At 42.1% G+C, this 24,197-nt stretch overlaps 1 long non-coding RNA gene across 1 annotated transcript in view; it reads left to right on the top strand.

Moving 5' to 3' along the window:
- LOC149977361 (uncharacterized) overlaps positions 1 to 23,669 on the top strand; it is a 290,909-nt gene extending 267,240 nt beyond the window's left edge. Inside the window, exon 3 of the long non-coding RNA XR_016486522.1 lies at positions 23,601 to 23,669. This is a non-coding gene — a long non-coding RNA (uncharacterized LOC149977361). The remainder of the gene's footprint in view (positions 1 to 23,600) is intronic.
- The last annotated feature ends 528 nt before the right edge of the window (positions 23,670 to 24,197 follow it).

The following is a 24,197-nucleotide window of genomic DNA, read 5'->3' as shown; positions in this document are numbered from 1 at the left end:
TTCCGAGCTGCACGAAGGCTACCTGGGAGGATGCAAGGGTTCCTCACTCAGTGTTCTCTGGTGTTCGCGCTACTGTCTTCCTCGTACCACACCAATCATGCCTTGATCACCTACATAATCTCTTTACTCTCGGGCAAGGCCCTAGCGTGGGTAACGGTGGTGTGGGAACAGCAGCCACCATCTTGCAGATCCAGTAGCCTCCTACCTTCAATGCGACGAGTCTTCGACCACCCAGTCGGCGGGCGAGAAGGGACTGTTCAACCTCCGCCTACGGGCCAGACCAGTGGCTGACTTCGCCATTGAGTTCCTCACCCTCGCCACCGAGAGGGATTGGAATATGGAGCCACTGGTTACCGCTTTCCACCAGGGTCTGTCTAACTCAAAGATGAACTGGCCGCTCAGGAACTGGGAGAGGACCTCGAGTCCCTGATAACGCTGGCAATCAGGATTGACAGCCGCATCCGGGAATGGGTGAGACAGCGCCCTTTTGACACCACTCCAGAATTCCGGTTTCCTGAGCACCCCAATCCCACCGAGCCCAGCATGGAGGATCCCATGCAGCTGGGTCACACACGTCTGAGCCCACAGGAGCATGAAAGGTGAATATTTGATGGCTGCTGCCTCTATGGCGGAGGTCTTGGTCATCTCCATGCTACCTGCCCAGAGCTGACGAGAAACGTCAGGGCATGCCAGGACAGGGAGAGACCATGACGAGCTGTGCAGTTCCTCCCGGATACCCAGTCACCGTCTGTTACTACCCGCAACACTCCACTGGGACAACCGTCAGCACCAGATTCAAGCTTTTGTGGACTCCGGCGCCTACTACATTGACTTCGCCAGAGAGTTACAGATGCCCTGCATGAAAATGTTCTATCCCTCGCATATTCAAGCCCTCCATGGATGCCCCATTGCCTCCTGTCAGGTGGAATATCAGACCAAGCCCATTCTACTGCAGGTTGGGGTGAACCACTCTGAGACTCTTAGTTTTCTGTTGATCATTGCTCCAGAGAACCCTCTTATCCTAGGGTACCCCTGGCTAGCGCTATATAACCCACTAGTTTCCTGGTTTATGGGACACCAACTAGACTTGGGTAAGGACTGCTGGACTAAATGTCTAAGATTCCCACCAAGAGCCTTGCCATGTTGTCCTGTATCCCTTGAAGACCAAAACTTTTCTGCTCTCCCTCCCAAATACTTTGACCTCCGGGAGGACTTCAGTAAGAGGCAGCAAGACACTCTTCCCCCTCATCGTCCTAACGACTGTGACATAGAACCTACCCTACCTACCTGTCGCTACAACTCCTCGGGTTCGTCTGTACTTCCTCTCGACCCCTGAAGCAGCAGTCATCGACAATTACATCCGGGAGTTGCTGGAGGCAGGTTTAATTTGCCCCTCTACATCCCCTGCTGGTGCAGGGTAAGAAGGCTGGGGGCCTGCGTCGACTACAGAGGGATGAACCAAACTACGATCATGAGTCATTACCCCCTAACTCTGATGTGCATTGGAGTTGGTCCAAGGGGCCCAATTCTTCACCAAACTGGACATCTGCAATGTTTACGATCTGGTGAGAATCAGGGAGATAGACAGTCTTCCAGTCATCTAACACCCCTAGTGGCCACTGTGTATTTAGTTCAACAATGTCACCGCACCTGGATCAGAGCGTGATCCTCCTTGCTCCACTCCTCTGCCCGACACCAACATCAGGCAAACTGGCACCGAAGACCTCTTCGGCTCTTCCAACCGGGTCAACAGGTGTGGCTGTCCACCCGTGATCTTCACTTAAAAGTGGACTCAAAGAAGCTAGCCCTCGCTACATAGGACCATACAAGATCCTGAGTCGCATCAACTCGGTCACCTATCGTTTTCCAGCTTCCCAGGTCCATGAGGGTCTGTCTGTCCTCGTTTCCCTTCTCAAGCTGGTAAGAACCAGACCATTCTCTCCCCCCACACCTGCTCTTCAGCCTCCTCGGCTTGAGGGATCCACCCGACGGTCCGATGTCTGTTAGAGGCTCGTCGGGTCCGTGGGACCCTGCAGTACCTGGTGGACTGTGAGGACTACGGTCCCGAGGAGCGGGCGTGGGTGCCTGCCCAGGACACCCTGGGTCTTGGTGGAGACTTCAACTACGTGGTGGTCGTCACGGCTCTTCGGCTGGAGCTGCTCCTAGAGGCGGGGGGGGGGGGGTTCCTTCTGGCACCAGAGGGCGGCAGAAACCGCCTTAGAGACTTTTTTTGGACTCAGGTTTGTCATATGATTTCATGATTGTATCCCTGTTAAGAGGTTTGTTTTCTATGGTCCTTTGCAGAAGCTTTGAATTGTTTACTGTGTGCGTTTGTTTCCTGAGTGCGTTTGAGACTTAGTGTTTGTTTTTTCAAGTGTACTGTGATCCCATGGCTACCGTTTCTCAGTAAAGTATTATGTTCATCCTTAACCACTGATTCCTTGTCTGGTCTCTTCTCTGCACCTGGGTCCAACCTTATCACGTCACATGGATGTGTTTAACTATTCGTAGAATTACGTTAAGGGTTAGGATTAGGAGCTAGGGTTAGGTTCAGGATTAGGGTTAAGGTTAGGTTTTTGGGTTAAGGGTAAGGGTTAGAGTACCGGTACGGGTTAGGTTTAGGTTTGGGGGTTAGTGAAAACAGGATTTTGAAAGGGACTGAATTGTGTCCCCCCCACAAGGTTAGTTATACAAGATTGTGTGTCTGTGTAGTATGTTTTCTTGTTTTGTGCAAAAGCCCCTAATGTGTGAAGCAATATGATTATCTAATGCTCTTTGTATACACACGCACACAATATCTACAGATTTGTGTGGGCCCACTGCAGGGCAGGGCAGGACTGAGAAGATTGTGTTACACTCCTACACACCTTCAACACTTCAGGCCAGTTGTGTGTGTCCATTTACGAGTCTGTGTCCATTTACGAGTCTGTGTCCATTTACGAGTCTGTGTCCATTTACGAGTCTGTGTCCATTTACGAGTCTGTGTCCATTTACGAGTCTGTGTCCATTTACGAGTCTGTTTGTAATTACGAGTCTGTTTGTAATTACGAGTCTGTTTGTAATTACGAGTCTGTTTGTAATTACGAGTCTGTTTCCATTTGCTTGTCTTTCCTTTTGGGTTTCCGTTTGTAATTATGTGTCGGTCTATAATTACGTGTCGGTCTGTAATTACGTGACGGTCTGTAATTACGTGTCGGTCTGTAATTACGTGTCGGTCTATAATTACGTGTCGGTCTGTAATTACGTGACGGTCTGTAATTACGCGCCGGTCTGTAATTACGTGTCGGTCTGTAATTACGCGACGGTCTGTAATTACGTGCCGGTCTGTAATTACGTGCCTGTCTGTAATTACGTGCCTGTCTGTAATTACGTGTCGGTCTGTAATTACGTGCCGGTCTGTAATTACGCGTCAGTCTGTAATTACGTGGCGGTCTGTAATTACGCGCCGGTCTGTAATTACGTGCCTGTCTGTAATTCCGTGTCGGTCTGTAATTACGTGTCGGTCTGTAATTACGTGACGGTCGGTCTGTAATTACGTGTCGGTCTGTAATTACGTGTCAGTCTGTAATTACGTGCCGGTCTGTAATTACTTGCCTGTCTGTAATTACGTGTCGGTCTGTAATTACGTGCCTGTCTGTAATTATGTGCCTGTCTGTAATTACGTGACGGTCTGTAATTACGCGCCGGTCTGTAATTACGCGCCGGTCTGTAATTACGCGCCGGTCTGTAATTACGCGACGGTCTGTAATTACGTGTCGGTCTGTAATTACGTGCCTGTCTGTAATTACGTGCCTGTCTGTAATTACGTGCCTGTCTGTAATTACGTGTCGGTTTGTAATTACGTGTCGGTCTGTAATTACGTGTCGGTCTGTAATTACGTGCCGGTCTGTAATTACGTGTCGTCTGTAATTACGTGCCGATCTGTAATTACGTGCCTGTCTGTAATTACGTGCCGGTCTGTAATTACGTGCCTGTCTGTAATTACGTGCCTGTCTGTAATTACGTGACGGTCTGTAATTACGCGCCGGTCTGTAATTACGCGACGGTCTGTAATTACGCGACGGTCTGTAATTACGCGACGGTCTGTAATTACGTGCCTGTCTGTAATTACGTGCCTGTCTGTAATTACGTGCCTGTCTGTAATTACGTGTCGGTTTATAATTATGTGTCGGTCTGTAATTACGTGCCGGTCTGTAATTACGTGTCGTCTGTAATTACGTGCCGGTCTGTAATTACGTGTCGGTCTGTAATTACGTGCTTACATGATACTTGTATATGTATGTTTGTATTTTTACGTCTGTCAGCCGTCCTCTCTCTATCTTCAGGCAAACAGTATTCCTACTCAATTCAGTTCCATCAACCATAGGAGTGTTCCTCATTGAAGGATATCAGACTGGTTCCTCTTCTAGAGAATACCATCAATACACCCACACCACACGTATACACATGTACACAGGCACGCACGCACAGACACACACATACACACAAATAATATAATAGCTGTGTGAGTGTGGGGGGGATGGTGTATCAGGAATGTAGTAATCCATTGTCTCCAATTATGTCAATCCAATCATGATGTTCTAACTAAACCCAACCCTGTAACTCTCCAGGACCAGGGGCCTCCTTTAGAGCATCTTTAGATGAACCCCAACCCTGTAACTCTCCAGGACCAGGGACCTCATTTAGAACATGTTTAGATGAACCCCAACCCTGTAACTCTCCAGGACCAGGGGCCTCTCCAGGACCAGGGCCCTCATTTAGAACATGTTTAGATGAACCCCAACCCTGTAACTCTCCAGGACCAGGGACCTCCTTTAGAGCATGTTTAGATGAACCCCAACCCTGTAACTCTCCAGGACCAGGGACCTCATTTAGAACATGTTTAGATGAACCCCAACCCTGTAACTCTCCAGGACCAGGGACCTCTCCAGGACCAGGGACCTCATTTAGAGCATGTTTAGATTAACCCCAACCCTACAACTCTCCAGGACCAGGGACCTCATTTAGAGCATGTTTGGATTTCATATATTTTTCACTCCCTGGTTAATTTCCTACATGTCACCTGGACACAGGACACACACAGACAACATACATTTGAAAACAAGAAAAATAATTGTCTACCTATCCAACTATTTTAAGTTAATCAGCAAGTATCTTGCCTGGTGCTTTGGCCTTGAGTGTGTCCTATGAAGGGCGAATGGTCCTCTTCACTCTTAACACGTTCTTCATCTCAAATGACACAGAACTCTCTTCTCCTCCTCTCTTCTCTTCTCTCTCCTCTGACCAGACAACCACTCCAAATCTAAACCCCTCAGACAGTAAAGTACAGCATCAACACTATATCCAAACTTCCCTTCATCTCTCCAGTAGTTCACCTGTTATTTTACCTCTCTGCCTGCCTGTCTGTCTTCGTCAGTCTGTTTGTCTGCCTGTTTGCCTGTCTGTCTATATCTGCCATTGTCTGACGCCAACCTGAGAGAGTTCAGGAAATCAAAAGTTCTGAAATGTGACTCCTGCAGACTGTGACCCACCCATCTGTAGTAATGGGAACTGAGAGGGAGAAGCTTCAGGGCAGCAGCTGGTCCTGCAGTATGTTGGGCTAGACAATTCCTGGAGAGAATTTCATCCTTTAGGGAGTGTCTCCTAATCCGGTACCGGATCTTTTTTTTCTGAGGCTACGTATCCGCGAAGGTGCAAATTCTCAGAGCATCTTGCAGGAATTTTTACTAATTTTCTCATGCCGAAACCGGATAAGATACATACGGGTAGTTCAATCAGAGTTAACTGCCAAAAAGATGATGTTAGCAACAAACAAAAAAACATCCATTTTTTAAAATTGTATTTAACCAGCTAGGCCAGTTGAGAACAAGTTCTCATTTGCAACTGTGACCTGGCCAAGATAAAGCATAGCAGTTCGACACATAACACAGAGTAACACATGGAATTAACCCTACATAGTCAATAATACAGTAGAGAAAATAAAATAAAAGTCTATACAGTGAGTGCAAATGAAGTAAGATTAGGGAGGTAAGGCAATAATAGGCCATATTGGCGAGGAAATTACAATATAGTAATTAAACACTGGAGTGATAGATGTGCAGAAGATGAATGTGCAAGCAGAGATACTGGGGTTTGCAAAGGAGCAAAATAAATAAATACAGTATAGGGATGAGGTAGTTGGATGGGCTATGTACAGGTGCAGTGATCTGTGAGCTGCTCTGACAGCTGGTGCTTAAAGCTAGTGAGGGAGATATGAGTCTCCAGCTTCAGTGATTTTTGCAGTTCGTTCCATTCATTGGCAGCAGAGAACTGGAAGGAAAGGAGGCCAAAGTAAGAATTGGCTTTGGGGATGACCATTGAGATATACCTGCTGGAGCGCGTGCTACGGGTGGGTGCTGCTATGGTGACCATTGAGCTGAGATAAGGCGGGGCTTTACCTAGCAGAGACTTGTAGATGACCGGGAGCCAGTGGGTTTGTCAACGAGTGTGAAGCGAGGGCGTACAGATCGCAGTGGTGGGCAGTATATGGGGCTTTTGTGACAAAACGGATGGCACTGTGATAGACTGCATCCAATTTGTTGAGTAGAGTGTTGGGGTCTATTTTGTAAATGACATTGCCAAAGTGGAATGTCGGTTGGATGGTCAGTTTTACCAGGGTATGTTTGGCAGCATGAGTGAAGGATGCTTTGTTGCGAAATAGGAAGCCGATTCTAGATTTCATTTTGGATTCGAAATGCTTGACGTGAGTCTGGAAGGAGATTTTACAGTCAAACCAGACACCTAGGTATTTGTAGTTGTCCACATATTCTAAGTCAGAACTGTCCAGAGTAGTGATGCTGGACGGGCGGGCAGGTGCAGGCAGCAATCTGTTGAAGAGCATGCATTTAGTTTTACTTGGATTTAAGAGCAGTTGGAGGCCACGGAAGGAGAGTTGTATGGCATTGAAGCTCGTCTGGAGGTTTGTTAACAGTTCAAAACAGTCAGTACACATTAATTCACATACATAGCTATGAGCGAGCATGTTGTAAAGTGTAAAGCAGTGCTTAAATTGTAAATCAGGAGGTGCCAGAACAAAAAGGGAGTGACCTGGAGGGCTTTGAGGTGCCAAAACAAATAAAGAAATTGAATCACCTTCAGAATAAAGCAGTGCATGCATATCATCGCATTTGCATTGTGGCATAGAGCAATAGATTAGAGGTGCTTACAGAAGTTGCACACATGGGGATTTTTTTTTGTTCTTTGGTCTGGGAAGAATTTGGCCTTTTATAAACACATTTCATGTGTGGAATCTGCCACACAAATGCTCGAAATGACAGGCTACTTTGACACTTTGACACTGACAGACTGTGAATCTGAGATCTGTAAAAACGACCTTGTCTTCAATCCAGCAGCCTCGGCCTAGGTGTGTAGAGACACATACTGTACTATAAAAGGAGGAAATTGTAGTCCTAGAAAAGCTTTCCACTTTCACTGACTCACACAATGACGCTCACCTCATTGCCGGCGATAGCCGATACTCTCATGCTTTGTAAAACAATGTTAGCTCAAAAGGTCTATTTGGAAGTTGATAAAAAATGTTGGTAGCCTACAGACAGATTAGAGTCTTGTGATTAACCTCTTAAATGTAGGGTCACCTAAATAGGGGACCTTCAATCAATGTTTTATTCAATGTCATCTAAAATGAGAACGGTAGCCCCTCTCCGTAAATACAGGGTGTCTCCCGAAAGCTGGGGATCTTGGCTTTCCAGCCATATCATACAATTGTTGGTGCGACTTAGTACCATATATGGGCATACAGTCGTAAAAGGACACCCACGAGAAGCTAAAACTTTATCAATCTTGAACAACGTTGATATGTGGTGGAAGCGAAGACTCCACAGATGATAAGGATATGTTATTTTGTCGGCCTGTGACCTACCATTATCGATTCACAGCCCAGAGAGACAATGAGTTAATTTTATACTAAACAAAAAACATCTGACAAGGTTTGATTTGGTCTGCAATGAGCTATAGCTACGGGGGGGGGGGGGGGGGGTATTGTGAAAGAACTGGTATTGTGAAATAAGAGACTCAGGACGCACAGATCGCATCATAGTGTTTTGAACGGATTCTTTCATCACTTGACGAGACAGCCTATAAGGAGGATTTCAGAGACTTGGCCGAGACTTGGTGCCAGAACAACAACCTCTCCTTCAATGTGATCAAGACAAAAGAGATGATTGTGGACGATAGGAAAAGGAGGACCGAGCACGCCCCCATTCTCATCGATGGGGCTGTAGTGAAGCAGGTTGAGAGCTTCAAGTTCCTTGGTGTCCACATCACCAACAAACTACTATGATCCAAACACACCAAGACAGTCGTGAAGAGGGCACGGAAAACTGATTCCCCCTCAGAAGACGTGGCATGATTTGGCATGGGTCCTCAGATCCTCAAAAGGTTCTACAGCTGCACCATCGAGAGCATCCTGACTAGTTGCATCACTGCCTGGCATGGCAACTGCTCGGCCTCTGACCGCAAGGCACTACAGAGGGTAATGCGTACGGCCCAACACGTCACTGGGGCCAAGCTTCCTGCCATTCAGGACCTCTATAATAGGCATTGTCAGAAGACCGCCCATAAAATTGCCCAGTCATCTTTCTAAAATTATCTGCCACAATATTTGCAACCCCTATTACTAGCCTGTTCAACCTCTCTTTCATATCGTCTGAGATCCCTAAAGATTGGAAATCTGCTCCGGTCATCCCCCTCTTCAAAGGGGGAGACATTCTAGACCCAAACTGTTACAGACCTATATCCATCCTGCCCTGCATTTCCAAAGTCTTCAAAAGCCAAGTTAACAAACAGATCACCGACCATTTCGAATCTCACCGTACCTTTCTCCGCGATGCAATCTGGATTCAGAGCTGGTCATGGGTGCACCTCACCCACGCTCAAGGTCCTAAACGATATCATGACCACCATCGATAAAAGACAGTACTGTGCAGCCTTCTTAATCGACCTGGCCAAGGCCTCAGACTCTGTTAATCCCACATTCTTATCGGCCGACTCAAAACAAAAACCTTGGTTTCTCAAATGACTGCCTCGCCTGGTTCACCAACTACTTCAACTTCTGTTCAATTCTTGGGCCGACTCTTTTCTCTGAAAATATCAATGATGTCACTCTTGCTGCTGGTGATTCTCTGATCCACCTCTACTCAGACGACACCATTCTGTATACATCTGGCCCTTCTTTGGACACTGTGTTAACAAACCTCCAAACAAGCTTCAATGCCATACAACACTCCTTCCGTGGCCTCCAACTGCTCTTAAATGCAAGTAAAACGAAATGCATGCTCTTCAACCGATCGCTGCCCACACCCACCTGCCCGACCAGCATCACTACGGTTCTGACATATGTGGACATGTACAAATCCCTAGGAGTCTGGTTAGACTGTAAACTCTCCTTCCAGGCTCACGTTAAGCATCTCCAATCCAAGGTCAAATCTAGAACCTTCTTCCTCTTTCGCAACAAAGCCTCCTTCACTCACGCTGCCAAACATACCCTCATATAACTAAATAGCCTCCAACACTCTACTCAGCAAATTGGATGTAGTCTATCACAGTGCCATCCGTTTTGTCACTAAAGCCCCATATACTACCCACCACTGCGACATGTATGCTCTTGTTGGCTGGCCCTCGCTACATATCCGTCGCCAAACCCACTGACTTCAGGTCATCTATAAGTCTTTGCTAGGTAAAGCCCAGCCTTATCTCAGCTCACTGGTCACCATAGCAACACCCACCCATAGCAAGCACTCCAGCAGGTGTATTTCACTGGTCACCCCCAAAGCCAACACCTCCTTTGGTCGCCTTTCCTTCCAGTTCTCTGCTGCCAATGACTGGAACGTATTGCAAAAATCACTGAAGCTGGAGACTAATATCTCCCTCACTAACTTTAAACATCAGTTGTCATAGCAGCTTACCGATCATTGCACCTGTACACAGCCCATCTGTAAATAGCCCACACAACTACATCATCCCCATATTGTACCCCAGTATCTCTACTTGCACATCATCATCTGCACATCTATCACTCCAGTGTTAATGATAAATTGTAATTATTTTGCCACTCTGGCCTGGTTATTGCCTTTCTACATTTGAACACACTGTACTGTATATAGATTTTTCTATTGTGTTATTGACTGTACGTTTGTTTGTGTAATTCTGTTGTTTTTTGTCACACTGCTTTGCTTTATCTTGGCCAGGTCACAGTGGTAAATGAGAACTTGTTCTCAACTGGCCTACCTGGTTAAGTAAAGGTGAAATAAATACATAATATAATCAGTAAGGAACTAAAGATGTTTAAAGGGAGAAGATGAACAGAAGAGCTGAATTAATAAATTGAATGTTCTTTTAGAAAAGCCTTTCAGCTGAGGAGGAAAGATATTTCAATACATCTGGAATAGAACTAGATCAAATTAGTTGAGATACATCTGGAATAGAACTAGATCAGATTAGTTGAGATACATCTGGAATAGAACTAGATCAGATTAGTTGAGATACATCTGGAATAGAACTAGATCAGATTAGTTGAGATACATCTGGAATAGAACTAGATCAGATTAGTTGAGATACATCTGGAATAGAACTAGATCAGATTAGTTGAGCTACATCTGGAATAGAACTAGATCAGATTAGTTGAGATACATCTGGAATAGAACTAGATCAAATTAGTTGAGATACATCTGGAATAGAACTAGATCAGATTAGTTGAGCTTTATGTACATTGATTTGGCTAAATGAGCCTTTATTAGATGTAGAGCAAACTGGGTGGAGGAGGGAGTGAAAACACAAGCTTTAAGATAATCTATATAATCTTAAATACTGACAAGACCCTGTGTGTTCTTTCTATGAACATCTGTATATATCTGGTTTCATGGGATTGAATGTGAACATTTGATAAAACATCAGGTCATTTTCCAAGTCCATGTGTGAAGAGGAGTTTTCAATAGTAGAGATGAGAGATGTTCTTTCATCTTGCCACTGTGCTTCTACACCTGCATTGCTTGCTGTTTGGGGTTTTAGGCTGGGTTTCTGTACAGCACTTTGTGACATCTGCTGATGTAAGAAGGGCTTTTTTATTTGATTTGAATGGCAAAGCACCTGGAACAGATAGTATTTCTATTCTATAGTATAGATTAGAGATGCTCTTAAATCTATGAAGGACCTGGAACAGATGGTATTTCCATTCTATAGTATAGATTAGAGATGCTCTTAAATCTATGAAGGACCTGGAACAGATGGTATTTCTATTCTATGGTAGAGATTAGAGATGCTCTTAAATCTATGAAGAACCTGGAACAGATGGTCTTTCTGTGGTATTTTATATAGACTTTTGGGAATATTTAGAGGAACCAGTATTCAACATGTTCCAAGAATGCCTAGCTAATGTTGAGATGATTACTACCATGGAGCCAGGGGTAAAGATCCAAAGTTCTGTATTTAATAATAATTATGATTATACATTTATCATTTTAGCACATGCTAACAGACTTAAAATGGGTCTAAACCACCTTATTAATGAAATCTAAACTGGTTTCATGAAAGGTCATCAAAACTTCTTAGGGACCAGGCCCCTTTTTCTCAATTTCTGCCTGACTGACGTGCCCAAAGCAAACTGCCTGTAGCTCAGGCCCTGAAGCCAGGATATGCATATAATTGGTACCATTGGAAAGAAAACACTTTGAAGTTTGTAGAAATGTTAAAATAATAAAATAAATAGCTCCCTGGATACTATGGCTTCCACAGGGTGTCAGTAGTCTATGTTCAAAGTTTGGCTTGTAACTTCAAACACGAATAATGTCACGTTCTGACCCTAGTTCCTTTGTTTTGTCTTTGTTTTAGTATGGTCAGGGCGTGAGTTGGGGTGGGCAGTCTGTTGGTTTTTGGTTTTTGAATTTGGCCTGGTATGGTTCTCAATCAGATGCAGGTGTTGTTAGTTGTCTCTGATTGAGAATCATACTTAGGTAGCCCTTTTCCACCTGTGTTTGTTGGGTGTTTATTTTCTGTTTTGTGTGTGGTTTCGTTTGTTCGTTCTTCCTAGTTGTTATTTTGTTTAGTGTTCAGTTTTGATTATATTAAAAATCATGAACACTTACCACGCTGCACCTTGGTCCTCACCTTCTTCCACCGACGACGGCCGTTACAAATAAGAAATAACAGTTTGTTTGAGGACACAGTCTTGGAAATCCATGTCATGGCGCGTCATGATGAAGTTGCGCATCTGCTAAAATTGGTTTCCTATTGAACTTACTTCTTTCCAAAATAAATAGTATAGTTTGATTACATTTTAGGGTGTATGAGGAGTAAATACAAATGTACTTAAAACATAGATTCGATTTTTGGATTCCTTTCTTGCAAGTTGAACGAGTGCATTACTCAAATCGATGGTGCCAACTATACAGACCTTTTTGGATATAAAAAATGATTTTATCTAACAAAACGACACTACATGTTATCTCTGGGACCATTTGGATGACAAATCAGAACATTTTCAAAAAGGAATAATTCATCTTTATATGTGAATGTATGAAACCTGTTCCCGGTGGGAAAATAATTTGGTATGTGGCGCAGTTCTCAAACTATCACATGGCATATTTCCGCTGTAATAGCTACTGTAAATTGGACAGTGCAGTTAGATTAACAAGAATTTAAGCTTTCAGCCGATATAAGACACTTATATGTACCTAAATGTTTAACCGTTATAATAACTATTAGAATGTATTTGAATTACGTGCCCTGCAGTTTCACCGGATGTCGTCCCGCTAGCGGGACACCGATCCTCTTCAGCTTCTGGTCTGGAACTTAATAAATTCATGTAAAATATTCTCCCTGTGTCTCAAATGACCAATATATTGATTCCAGTGAAATATAATCTGAAATGTTTAGGGGTGCATATGGTGAAAACCCATATTGTCCGTCAACATCTCATTTCTCATTAATCTCTCAGAGATTATTAAAGAAGGGCCTCCCAAGTGTCACATGCGTGCTGACAGTCGCCAGGTGTACGGTGCTTCCGGGTTAAGCAATGTGTCAAGAAGCAGTGCGTCTTGGCTGGTTCGTGTTTCGGAGGACGCACGGCTCTCGACCTTTGCCTTTCCCAAGACCATACGAGAGTTTCAGTGATGGGACAATTGGATACCACAAAATTGGGGAGAAAAAGGGATTTTGATTATTTATTCTTTTAAGTTTTGAAGAAAACGAAATCCATCTTTAATTGGTCTCCAGCGTGACCTCTCTATTATTGGAAGGGTTTTATTGTCCAAAGCAGAGCGTCTGTCACATTTGTCTATCTTGCCCTATCCCTATGTGTAGCTGATCAAACCAGCAAGGAAATCAACAACACTTTCCTAGACTTTATATGGGAAAATAAACAACACAAACCTCTTAAAGATAGGGCTGACTACTGCCCCCTTTGGAGGAATTGCGTGCCCACAGTAAGCTGAAAAAAAATCTGTCAAAAATTGCTAATATATGCATATAATAATTATTATTGGATAGAAAACACTCTAAAGCTTCTAAAACCGTTGGAATTATGTCTGTAAGTATAGCAGAACTCACAGGGCAGGCATTCTTCCAAACTAGTTTTGTGGTCATGAAAGTTGGGGCAACTTTGATGTCATCACCCCCACCCTTCCCAACCAACCATGGATCTTCCACTAGATGTCCTCATTCAGTAGAGCGTTTAATCGTTCAAATCCCGCGAGAATTGGCCCTATGGGAGTGAATTGAGTGAGTGCCGCAAGAAAATACCTGTGCGTTAGGGCGCGAATTGGTCCCAGCCATTCCTTTGTTCCAGCACTCCGGAGAAGGACAAACAATGACCGGTTGAATAGAAATTTGTTTTGTATGTTTATAACATCCTAAAGCTTGGTTCTGCACTTAGTTTGACCTGTTTAGTCGACATATAATATGTAATTTTGAAGTTTTGATGCGCAACTTTTCCGGACCAGAGGACATTTTGGGTGCATTTCAGCTGATGTTATTAGCAGTAGCTAATACAAAGACGCAAGACTTGAAACCAAACAATGTTTTGGGTAAGTATGAACCCTTCCAGTACATTCTGAACGAAGACCATCAAAGGTAAGGGAATATTTATGCTGAAATCTGTGTTTCTGTTGACTCCAACACAGCGGAGAAATATAGCTTATATCTGAGCGCCGTCTCAGAATATTGAATAGTGAGCGATTTCTGTAACGTTAAAAATAAATGTAACAAATCGATTGCATTAAGAAGCAGTGTATCTTTCTAACTATATGTAGAACATGTATATTTAGTCAAAGTTTATGATGTCTATTTACGTTATCTTGCGGCGCTACCGATATTTTCTGCAGACATTTTTCAGTATTTTCTGAACATGAATTCAATGTAAATGGACATTTATGGATTTAAATGGCATATTATTGAGAAGAAAAAAAATGTACTGTGTAACATGTCCTATTACTGTCATCTGATGAAGATTTTCAAAAGGTTAGTGAATGATTTATTTTTTAATCCTGCTTTTATAATTTTATATTTTCTGGGACAAAATGGCTGCCTCTTGTCTTCGTTTCGGTGGTGGTCTAATATAAATATGTGGTGTGTTTTCGCCGTAAAACATTTAAAAAATGTGACATGCTGGGTAGATGAACAAGGTGTTTATCTTTCATTTGAGCTATTGGACTTGTTAATGTGTGGAGGTTAAATATTTCTAAGAATATTTTTGCGTTCCATGCGCCACCGTTCCAGCTGAACGTGGGAGGGGATGTTCCCAAAAGGGATCACTAACTCCTCATCAGGATTTATTAAGACGTCTGTAATATCAAACCAAAGAGCTGATGGTGGGTTTGAAGTACTAGATTTCATTGATATCAACAATACCTCTCTAGGCTAGGGGGCGGTATTTTCACGTCTGGATGAAAAGCGTGCCCAAGGTAAACTGCCTGCTACTCAGGCCCAGAAGCTAGCATATGCATGTTATTAGTAGATTTGGATAGAAAACACTCAAGTTTCTAAAACTGTTTGAATAATGTCTGTGAGTATAACAACTTATCTGGCAGGCGAAACCCAGAGGACAAACCATCCAGGATTCATTTTTGTTTTTGAGGTGACAGTGTTTTCAATGTGGATCTAGATTTAAGGACTTGGTTGCAGTTCCTATTGCTTCCACTAGATGTCAACAGTCTTTAGAAATTGGTTGATGTTTTTCCTTTGAGGTATGAAGAAGTAGCCATTTCCTATCTGGGTGGAGTGTACTGTTGTGGCTGGGGCGTGCAACCTGAAAGCTCCACTTTCATTTTATCCGCTATTGAACGCAGTTTATTCCGTCTTACATTTTATCGATTATTTACGTTAAAAAATACCCAAAATTGGATTAGGAAAGTTGCTTGAAATGTTTGGTCAAAGTTTACAGGTAACTTATTAGATAATGTGTAGTCGTGTTCGGCGAGTTGGAACCGGTGTTTTTCCTGAATCAAATGCGCCAAATAAATTGACATTTTGTAGATAACGAAGGAATTTATCGAACAAAAGGACCATTTGTGATGTTACAACCCGCGCCTCACCGGATGTTGTCAAATCGATCCCGTTAACGGGATTTGATCCCTAAGGTGTTTTTAAAGTAAAGTGGATATAAAGATTGCATGCTTAGCTCTGAATCTATATGGTACTTATTCCTTGTCATATATTTTTTTTATTGGGTGGAAGTGCAACAATTTGTCAGCAAAATATTTCACGAAGAAGCCCTTTTAGCCTGGAAACGATGTTATGTCCACAGCTTCTCCCCACACAAAACACTTCAGTGGAACAACAAAAATAATGTTGTGAAAAACAAGTCTTTATGGTTTGAAAAAATTATTATAATTGTGCTTGATTTATTTGATAAAGGAAATATACTCTCTCTTATAGGAAGGTCTTAGAAACATATAACGTACCAATACATTATAAATAATTTAATTCTATATGCAAAGCATATCTATTACTCAATTAAATTTGATTTTCATTTGTGTTTTGGAGAACTTATGTTAGAAGGTTTCTCCCTGCTGGATCAGAAATGTAATAATACATTAATAAGGGAACTTGTTCCCTCAAAGAACAAGATCTCTTCAGAGGGAAATCCTTCTGTAACGCACATATTATTGAAATTGAATTGAAGAAAGCTTGGTCGCTCCCTCACAAATGTTGTATATCAAAATAAATTCACATTAAAATCTTACATAAAATATACCCTTGTAATGTATCAACATTCAGGGACTTGGAGGACATGCACCTTTTCTGTGATACAGAAAGGGAAACTATTATAATCAAGTTATTTTGGAGCAAACTAAGTAATTACATGTTTTATTTCATTAACAATACCCATATATTTACAATGAAAGATGTAATATGTTATTATTCAAATAAAAACAAAGCTACTGAATTAGTAGTTAATTTCTTCACTTTCCCTGGTAAATTGTTCATAGACACAAAACAAATATTTGAAATTGTCCCCAGGTGCAATATATTTTTTACTTGAAATCAAATATTTAATCAAATCTTTACAATTAGTGAATAACGTTCTTACAGCTCTATAATACCGTAACCCCTGACCTTATTCTATAGTAGGTTTATACAACCGCAACCCCTGACCTTATTCTATAGTAGGTTTATACAACCGTAACCCCTGACCTTATTCTATAATAGGTTTATACAACCGTAACCCCTGACCTTATTCTATAGTAGGTTTATACAACCGTAACCCCTGACCTTATTCTATAGTAGGTTTATACAACCGTAACCCCTGACCTTATTCTATAGTAGGTTTATACAACCGTAACCCCTGACCTTATTCTATAGTAGGTTTATACAACCGTAACCCCTGACCTTATTCTATAATAGGTTTATACAACCGTAACCCCTGACCTTATTCTACAATAGGTTTATACAACCGTAACCCCTGACCTTATTCTATAATAGGTTCATACAACCGTAACCCCTGACCTTATTCTATAATAGGTTTATACAACCGTAACCCCTGACCTTATTCTATAGTAGGTTTATACAACCGTAACCCCTGACCTTATTCTATAATAGGTTTATACAACCGTAACCCCTGACCTTATTCTATAGTAGGTTTATACAACCGCAACCCCTGACCTTATTCTATAATAGGTTTATACAACCGTAACCCCTGACCTTATTCTATAATAGGTTTATACAACCGTAACCCCTGACCTTATTCTATAATAGGTTTATACAACCGTAACCCCTGACCTTATTCTATAATAGGTTTATACAACCGTAACCCCTGACCTTATTCTATAGTAGGTTTATACAACCGTAACCCCTGACCTTATTCTATAGTAGGTTTATACAACCGTAACCCCTGACCTTATTCTATAATAGGTTTATACAACCGTAACCCCTGACCTTATTCTATAATAGGTTTATACAACCGTAACCCCTGACCTTATTCTATAATAGGTTTATACAACCGTAACCCCTGACCTTATTCTATAATAGGTTTATACAACCGTAACCCCTGACCTTATTCTACAATAGGTTTATACAACCGTAACCCCTGACCTTATTCTACAATAGGTTTATACAACCGTAACCCCTGACCTTATTCTACAATAGGTTTATACAACCGTAACCCCTGACCTTATTCTATAATAGGTTTATACAACCGTAACCCCTGACCTTATTCTATAATAGGTTTATACAACCGTAACCCCTGACCTTATTCTATAATAGGTTTATACAACCGTAACCCCTGACCTTATTCTATAATAGGTTTATACAACCGTAACCCCTGACCTTATTCTATAATAGGTTTATACAACCGTAACCCCTGACCTTATTCTATAATAGGTTTATACAACCGTAACCCCTGACCTTATTCTACAATAGGTTTATACAACCGTAACCCCTGACCTTATTCTACAATAGGTTTATACAACCGTAACCCCTGACCTTATTCTATAATAGGTTTATACAACCGTAACCCCTGACCTTATTCTATAATAGGTTTATACAACCGTAACCCCTGACCTTATTCTACAATAGGTTTATACAACCGTAACCCCTGACCTTATTCTACAATAGGTTTATACAACCGTAACCCCTGACCTTATTCTACAATAGGTTTATACAACCGTAACCCCTGACCTTATTCTATAATAGGTTTATACAACCGTAACCCCTGACCTTATTCTATAATAGGTTTATACAACCGTAACCCCTGACCTTATTCTATAATAGGTTTATACAACCGTAACCCCTGACCTTATTCTATAATAGGTTTATACAACCGTAACCCCTGACCTTATTCTATAATAGGTTTATACAACCGTAACCCCTGACCTTATTCTATAATAGGTTTATACAACCGTAACCCCTGACCTTATTCTATAATAGGTTTATACAACCGTAACCCCTGACCTTATTCTACAATAGGTTTATAAAACCGTAACCCCTGACCTTATTCTATAATAGGTTTATACAACCGTAACCCCTGACCTTATTCTATAATAGGTTTATACAACCGTAACCCCTGACCTTATTCTACAATAGGTTTATACAACCGTAACCCCTGACCTTATTCTATAATAGGTTTATACAACCGTAACCCCTGACCTTATTCTACAATAGGTTTATACAACCGTAACCCCTGACCTTATTCTATAATAGGTTTATACAACCGTAACCCCTGACCTTATTCTATAATAGGTTTATACAACCGTAACCCCTGACCTTATTCTACAATAGGTTTATACAACCGTAACCCCTGACCTTATTCTACAATAGGTTTATACAACCGTAACCCCTGACCTTATTCTATAATAGGTTTATACAACCGTAACCCCTGACCTTATTCTATAATAGGTTTATACAACCGTAACCCCTGACCTTATTCTATAATAGGTTTATACAACCGTAACCCCTGACCTTATTCTACAATAGGTTTATACAACCGTAACCCCTGACCTTATTCTACAATAGGTTTATACAACCGTAACCCCTGACCTTATTCTATAATAGGTTTATACAACCGTAACCCCTGACCTTATTCTATAATAGGTTTATACAACCGTAACCCCTGACCTTATTCTATAATAGGTTTATACAACCGTAACCCCTGACCTTATTCTATAATAGGTTTATACAACCGTAACCCCTGACCTTATTCTATAATAGGTTTATACAACCGTAACCCCTGACCTTATTCTATAATAGGTTTATACAACCGTAACCCCTGACCTTATTCTATAATAGGTTTATACAACCGTAACCCCTGACCTTATTCTATAATAGGTTTATACAACCGTAACCCCTGACCTTATTCTATAATAGGTTTATACAACCGTAACCCCTGACCTTATTCTACAATAGGTTTATACAACCGTAACCCCTGACCTTATTCTATAATAGGTTTATACAACCGTAACCCCTGACCTTATTCTATAATAGGTTTATACAACCGTAACCCCTGACCTTATTCTACAATAGGTTTATACAACCGTAACCCCTGACCTTATTCTACAATAGGTTTATACAACCGTAACCCCTGACCTTATTCTATAGTAGGTTTATACAACCGTAACCCCTGACCTTATTCTATACTAGGTTTATACAACCGTAACCCCTGACCTTATTCTACAATAGGTTTATACAACCGTAACCCCTGACCTTATTCTACAATAGGTTTATACAACCGTAACCCCTGACCTTATTCTATAATAGGTTTATACAACCGTAACCCCTGACCTTATTCTATAGTAGGTTTATACAACCGTAACCCCTGACCTTATTCTACAATAGGTTTATACAACCGTAACCCCTGACCTTATTCTACAATAGGTTTATACAACCGTAACCCCTGACCTTATTCTATAATAGGTTTATACAACCGTAACCCCTGACCTTATTCTATAGTAGGTTTATACAACCGTAACCCCTGACCTTATTCTATTTTAGGTTCTTTATTAATACCTTTTGAAACTGGTGTCACTGGCAATTAATGTTCTGTGATTTTTAGTTCTTCTTTTCTTTATTTTAATGTTATTTTATGTTTCTTCAGAGAAAAATGTATTCATAGTGATGTCCTCTGTTTATTTGTTTAGTAATAGCTAGCTAGTAAAGGGGTACAAATATGCCGCTACACAGATGCATAACTCATAGAATTATTTTGTTCTAATCAATGACAATACATGTTGCAAAGTAAATACCTGCGTCAAATATATCTCATTGCATTGCATGCTAGTGCATTAAATCTCTAGTTGTGTTTTTTTTGCATAGATAACGGGACTCACCCAACATCAAGAGAATATACATTTCTAATAGCTAGTGACTGCGGATGAAGGTGACCTCTCGATGTCCTATACTTGATGGGATTTTCATCAGTGTGAATGACAGGCCCATGTCATCTATTGTATTTTGTGGCATCTTTCTTTATACTCAGCATGTAGTGACCTACGTGCATCGTCTTCATGAATGGTTTCATGCATACTAATAATTAATAGAATTATCACAATGTGAAGATATTTGTAAATATGTATTTATTTATTTTACCAGGTAAGTTGACTGAAAACATTCTCATTTGCAGCAACAACCTGGGGAATAGTTACAGGGGAGAGGAGGGGGACGAATGAGCCAATTGTAAGATGGGGATGATTAGATGGGGATGGTATGAGGGCTAGATTGGGATTTAGCCAGGACACCAGGGTTAACACCCCTACTCGATAAGTTACGATAAGTGCCATGGGATCTTCAGTGACCACGGAGAGTCAGGACACCCGTTTAACATGCCATCCGAAAGACAGCACCCTACACAGGGCAATGTCTTCCCAATCCCTGCCCTTAGGGCATTGGGATATTTAGACCAGAGGAAAAGGTGCCTCCTACTGGATGCTAATCAGATGTCAAATCAGTTTACAGACAAAATCCATAGATCTACATGTCTAACAGATTTACATGTGTTCTCCAAAATGTCCCAGATATGTTATTATACTAATCACATGCAATAGGGACATTTTATACCAGTTCAGCAAGCTAGTGGATTCTATCAAGTACTGTTGAAATCAATGTGATCTGTGGGGTTATGATGACACCCTGTGGTTGATCTCTCCTTAACCATTGTGATGTGGCAGGTCTCTGAAAACTGTCTGCTGGAACAGGATTCGGCACCTCTCCGTTTTGGACTGTTTAGTTCCCGAACCGATCTGGTACCTCTACACTTTTTGCAATGTACAAATTCTAATAAAAACGATCACCAAGAAATTCAGTTTAGCTGCCTCATAATTCATTTTCCTGCCCGCCATAAAATGTCATGTGAAAACATAGATGTTCAGCCCGAGCTTGATATTCTAAAATATTCATTTGTGCCCAGGTTTATGGTTTGAGCAACATTATATTCTGTGATTTAGACCATCGTGTGGCCGTTGCTGTGGAGAGAGAAGTGCTCCCCTTCGCTGCTAGAAATGAGCCTTTAACTCTCATCTCTCCAGTGTTGCACTTAATCATTTATTTCCTTAAAGAATCAAAAGGAAGGGTGTTGGAGGTGCCAAAACACCCCTGATGAATTAAAATAAATTTGCCAAAGTTATAGAATTAGTGCTGTACAGAAAGAAATGAAATGTCTTAGAACAGTACAGCAGGATTAGGCTGTCACGCCCTGGTCTTAGTATTTTGTGTTTTCTTTATTTATTTGGTCAGGCCAGGGTGTGACATGGGTTAATTATGTGGTGTGTTTTGTCTAGGGGTTTTTTGTAGGTATTGGGATTGTGGTATGGTAGAGTTGTCTAGAAAAGTCTATGGTTGCCTGGAGTGGTTCTCAATCAGAGGCAGGTGTTTATCGTTGTCTCTGATTGGGAACCATATTTAGGCAGCCATATTCTGAAGTTTTGTGGGTGATTGTTCCTGTCTCTGTGTTTGTTTGCACCAGATAAGGCTGTTTAGGTTTCTCACGTTTATTGTTTTGTTTTGTATTGTATCGTCTTTATTAAAGATGTATGAAGATAACCACGCTGCATTTTGGTCCTCCTCTCCTTCGACGGAAGAAAACCTTAACATAGGCCTATAATGTAGCCTAGTCACAAGGCATATAGCCTGGGAATCACGGCCAACCTGTCAGTGAACACAATGCTGCCAGAACAAGCCTTTCATAATATTTAAGAAACAATGAAAACACAAGCCTGTCTTTTGCTAACATTCCACGCATTGCTAGAAGAATGTGTTTCAGACATAAGGAAGTGGATGGCTGCAAACTTTCTACTTTTAAACTCGGACAAAACAGAGATGCTTGTTCTAGGTCCCAAGAAACAAAGAGATCTTCTGTTGAATCTGACAATTAATCTTAATGGTTGTACAGTCGTCTCAAATAAAACTGTGAAGGACCTCGGCGTTACTCTGGACCCTGATCTCTCTTTTGAAGAACATATCAAGACCATTTCAAGGACAGCTTTTTTCCATCTACGTAACATTGCAAAAATCAGGAACTTTCTGTCCAAAAATGATGCAGAAAAATTAATCCATGCTTTTGTCACTTCCAGGTTAGACTACTGCAATGCTCTACTCTCCGGCTACCCGGATAAAGCACTAAATAAACTTCAGTTAGTGCTAAATACGGCTGCTAGAATCCTGACTAGAACCAAAAAATTTGATCATATTACTCCAGTGCTAGCCTCTCTACACTGGCTTCCTGTCAAAGCAAGGGCTGATTTCAAGGTTTTACTGCTAACCTACAAAGCATTACATGGGCTTGCTCCTATCTATCTCTGTGATTTGGTCCTGCCGTACATACCTACACGTACGCTACGGTCACAAGACGCAGGCCTCCTAATTGTCCCTAGAATTTTTAAGCAAACAGCTGGAGGCAGGGCTTTCTCCTATAGAGCTCCATTTTTATGGAACGGTCTGCCTACCCATGTCAGAGACGCAAACTCGGTCTCAACCTTTAAGTCTCTACTGAAGACTCATCTCTTCAGTGGGTCATATGATTGAGTGTAGTCTGGCCCAGGAGTGGGAGGGTGAACGGAAAGGCTCTGGAGCAACGAACCACCCTTGCTGTCTCTGCCTGGCCGGTTCCCCTCTTTCCACTGGGATTCTCTGCCTCTAACCCTATTACAGGGGCTGAGTCACTGGCTTTACTGGGGCTCTCTCATGCCGTCCCTGGAGGGGGTGCGTCACCTGAGTGGGTTGAGTCACTGATGTGGTCATCCTGTCTGGGTTGGCGCCCCCCCCCCCCCCCCCCTTAAGTTGTGCCGTGGCGGAGGTCTTTGTGGGCTATACTCAGCCTTGTCTCAGGATGGTATGTTGGTGGTTGAAGATATCCCTCTAGTGGTGTGGGGGCTGTGCTTTGGCAAAGTGGGTGGGGTTATATCCTTCCTGTTTGGCCCTGTCCGGGGGTGTCCTCGGAGTGGGCCACAGTGTCTCCTGACCCCTCCTGTCTCAGCCTCCAGTATTTATGCTGCAGTAGTTTATGTGTCGGGGGGCTAGGGTCAGTTTGTTATATCTGGAGTACTTCTCCTGTCCTATTCGGTGTCCTGTGTGAATCTAAGTGTGCGTTCTCTAATTCTCTCCTTCTCTCTTTCTCTCTCTCGGAGGACTTGAGCCCTAGGACCATGCCCCAGGACTACCTGACATGATGACTCCTTGCTGTCCCCAGTCCACCTGGCTGTGCTGCTGCTCCAGTTTCAACTGTTCTGCCTTATTATTATTCAACCATGCTGATCATTTATGAACATTTGAACATCTTGGCCATGTTCTGTTATAATCTCCACCCGGCACAGCCAGAAGAGGACTGGCCATCCCACATATGCTCTCTCTAATTCTCTCTTTCTTTCTCTCTCTCGGAGGACCTGAGCCCTAGGACCATGCCCCAGGAATACCTGACATGATGACTCTTTGCTGTCCCCAGTCCACCTGACTGTGCTGCTGCTCCAGTTTCAACTATTCTGCCTTATTATTATTCGACCATGCTGGTCATTTATGAACATTTGAACATCTTGACCATGTTTTGTTATAATCTCCACCCGGCACAGCCAGAAGAGGACTGGCCACCCCACATAGCCTGGTTCCTCTCTAGGTTTCTTCCTAGGTTTTGGCCTTTCTAGGGAGTTTTTCCTAGCCACCGTGCTTCTTCACCTGCATTGCTTGCTGTTTGGGGTTTTAGGCTGGGTTTCTGTACAGCACTTTGAGAT

This window comes from Oncorhynchus mykiss, chromosome 15 (genome assembly GCF_057628025.1).
Source record: "Oncorhynchus mykiss isolate SJ-2025 chromosome 15, ASM5762802v1, whole genome shotgun sequence".
In the NCBI taxonomy this organism is placed as follows: domain Eukaryota; kingdom Metazoa; phylum Chordata; class Actinopteri; order Salmoniformes; family Salmonidae; genus Oncorhynchus; species Oncorhynchus mykiss.
The sequence above is the reverse complement of the archived record's forward strand: the minus strand, read 5'-3'. Positions and strand labels throughout refer to the sequence as shown.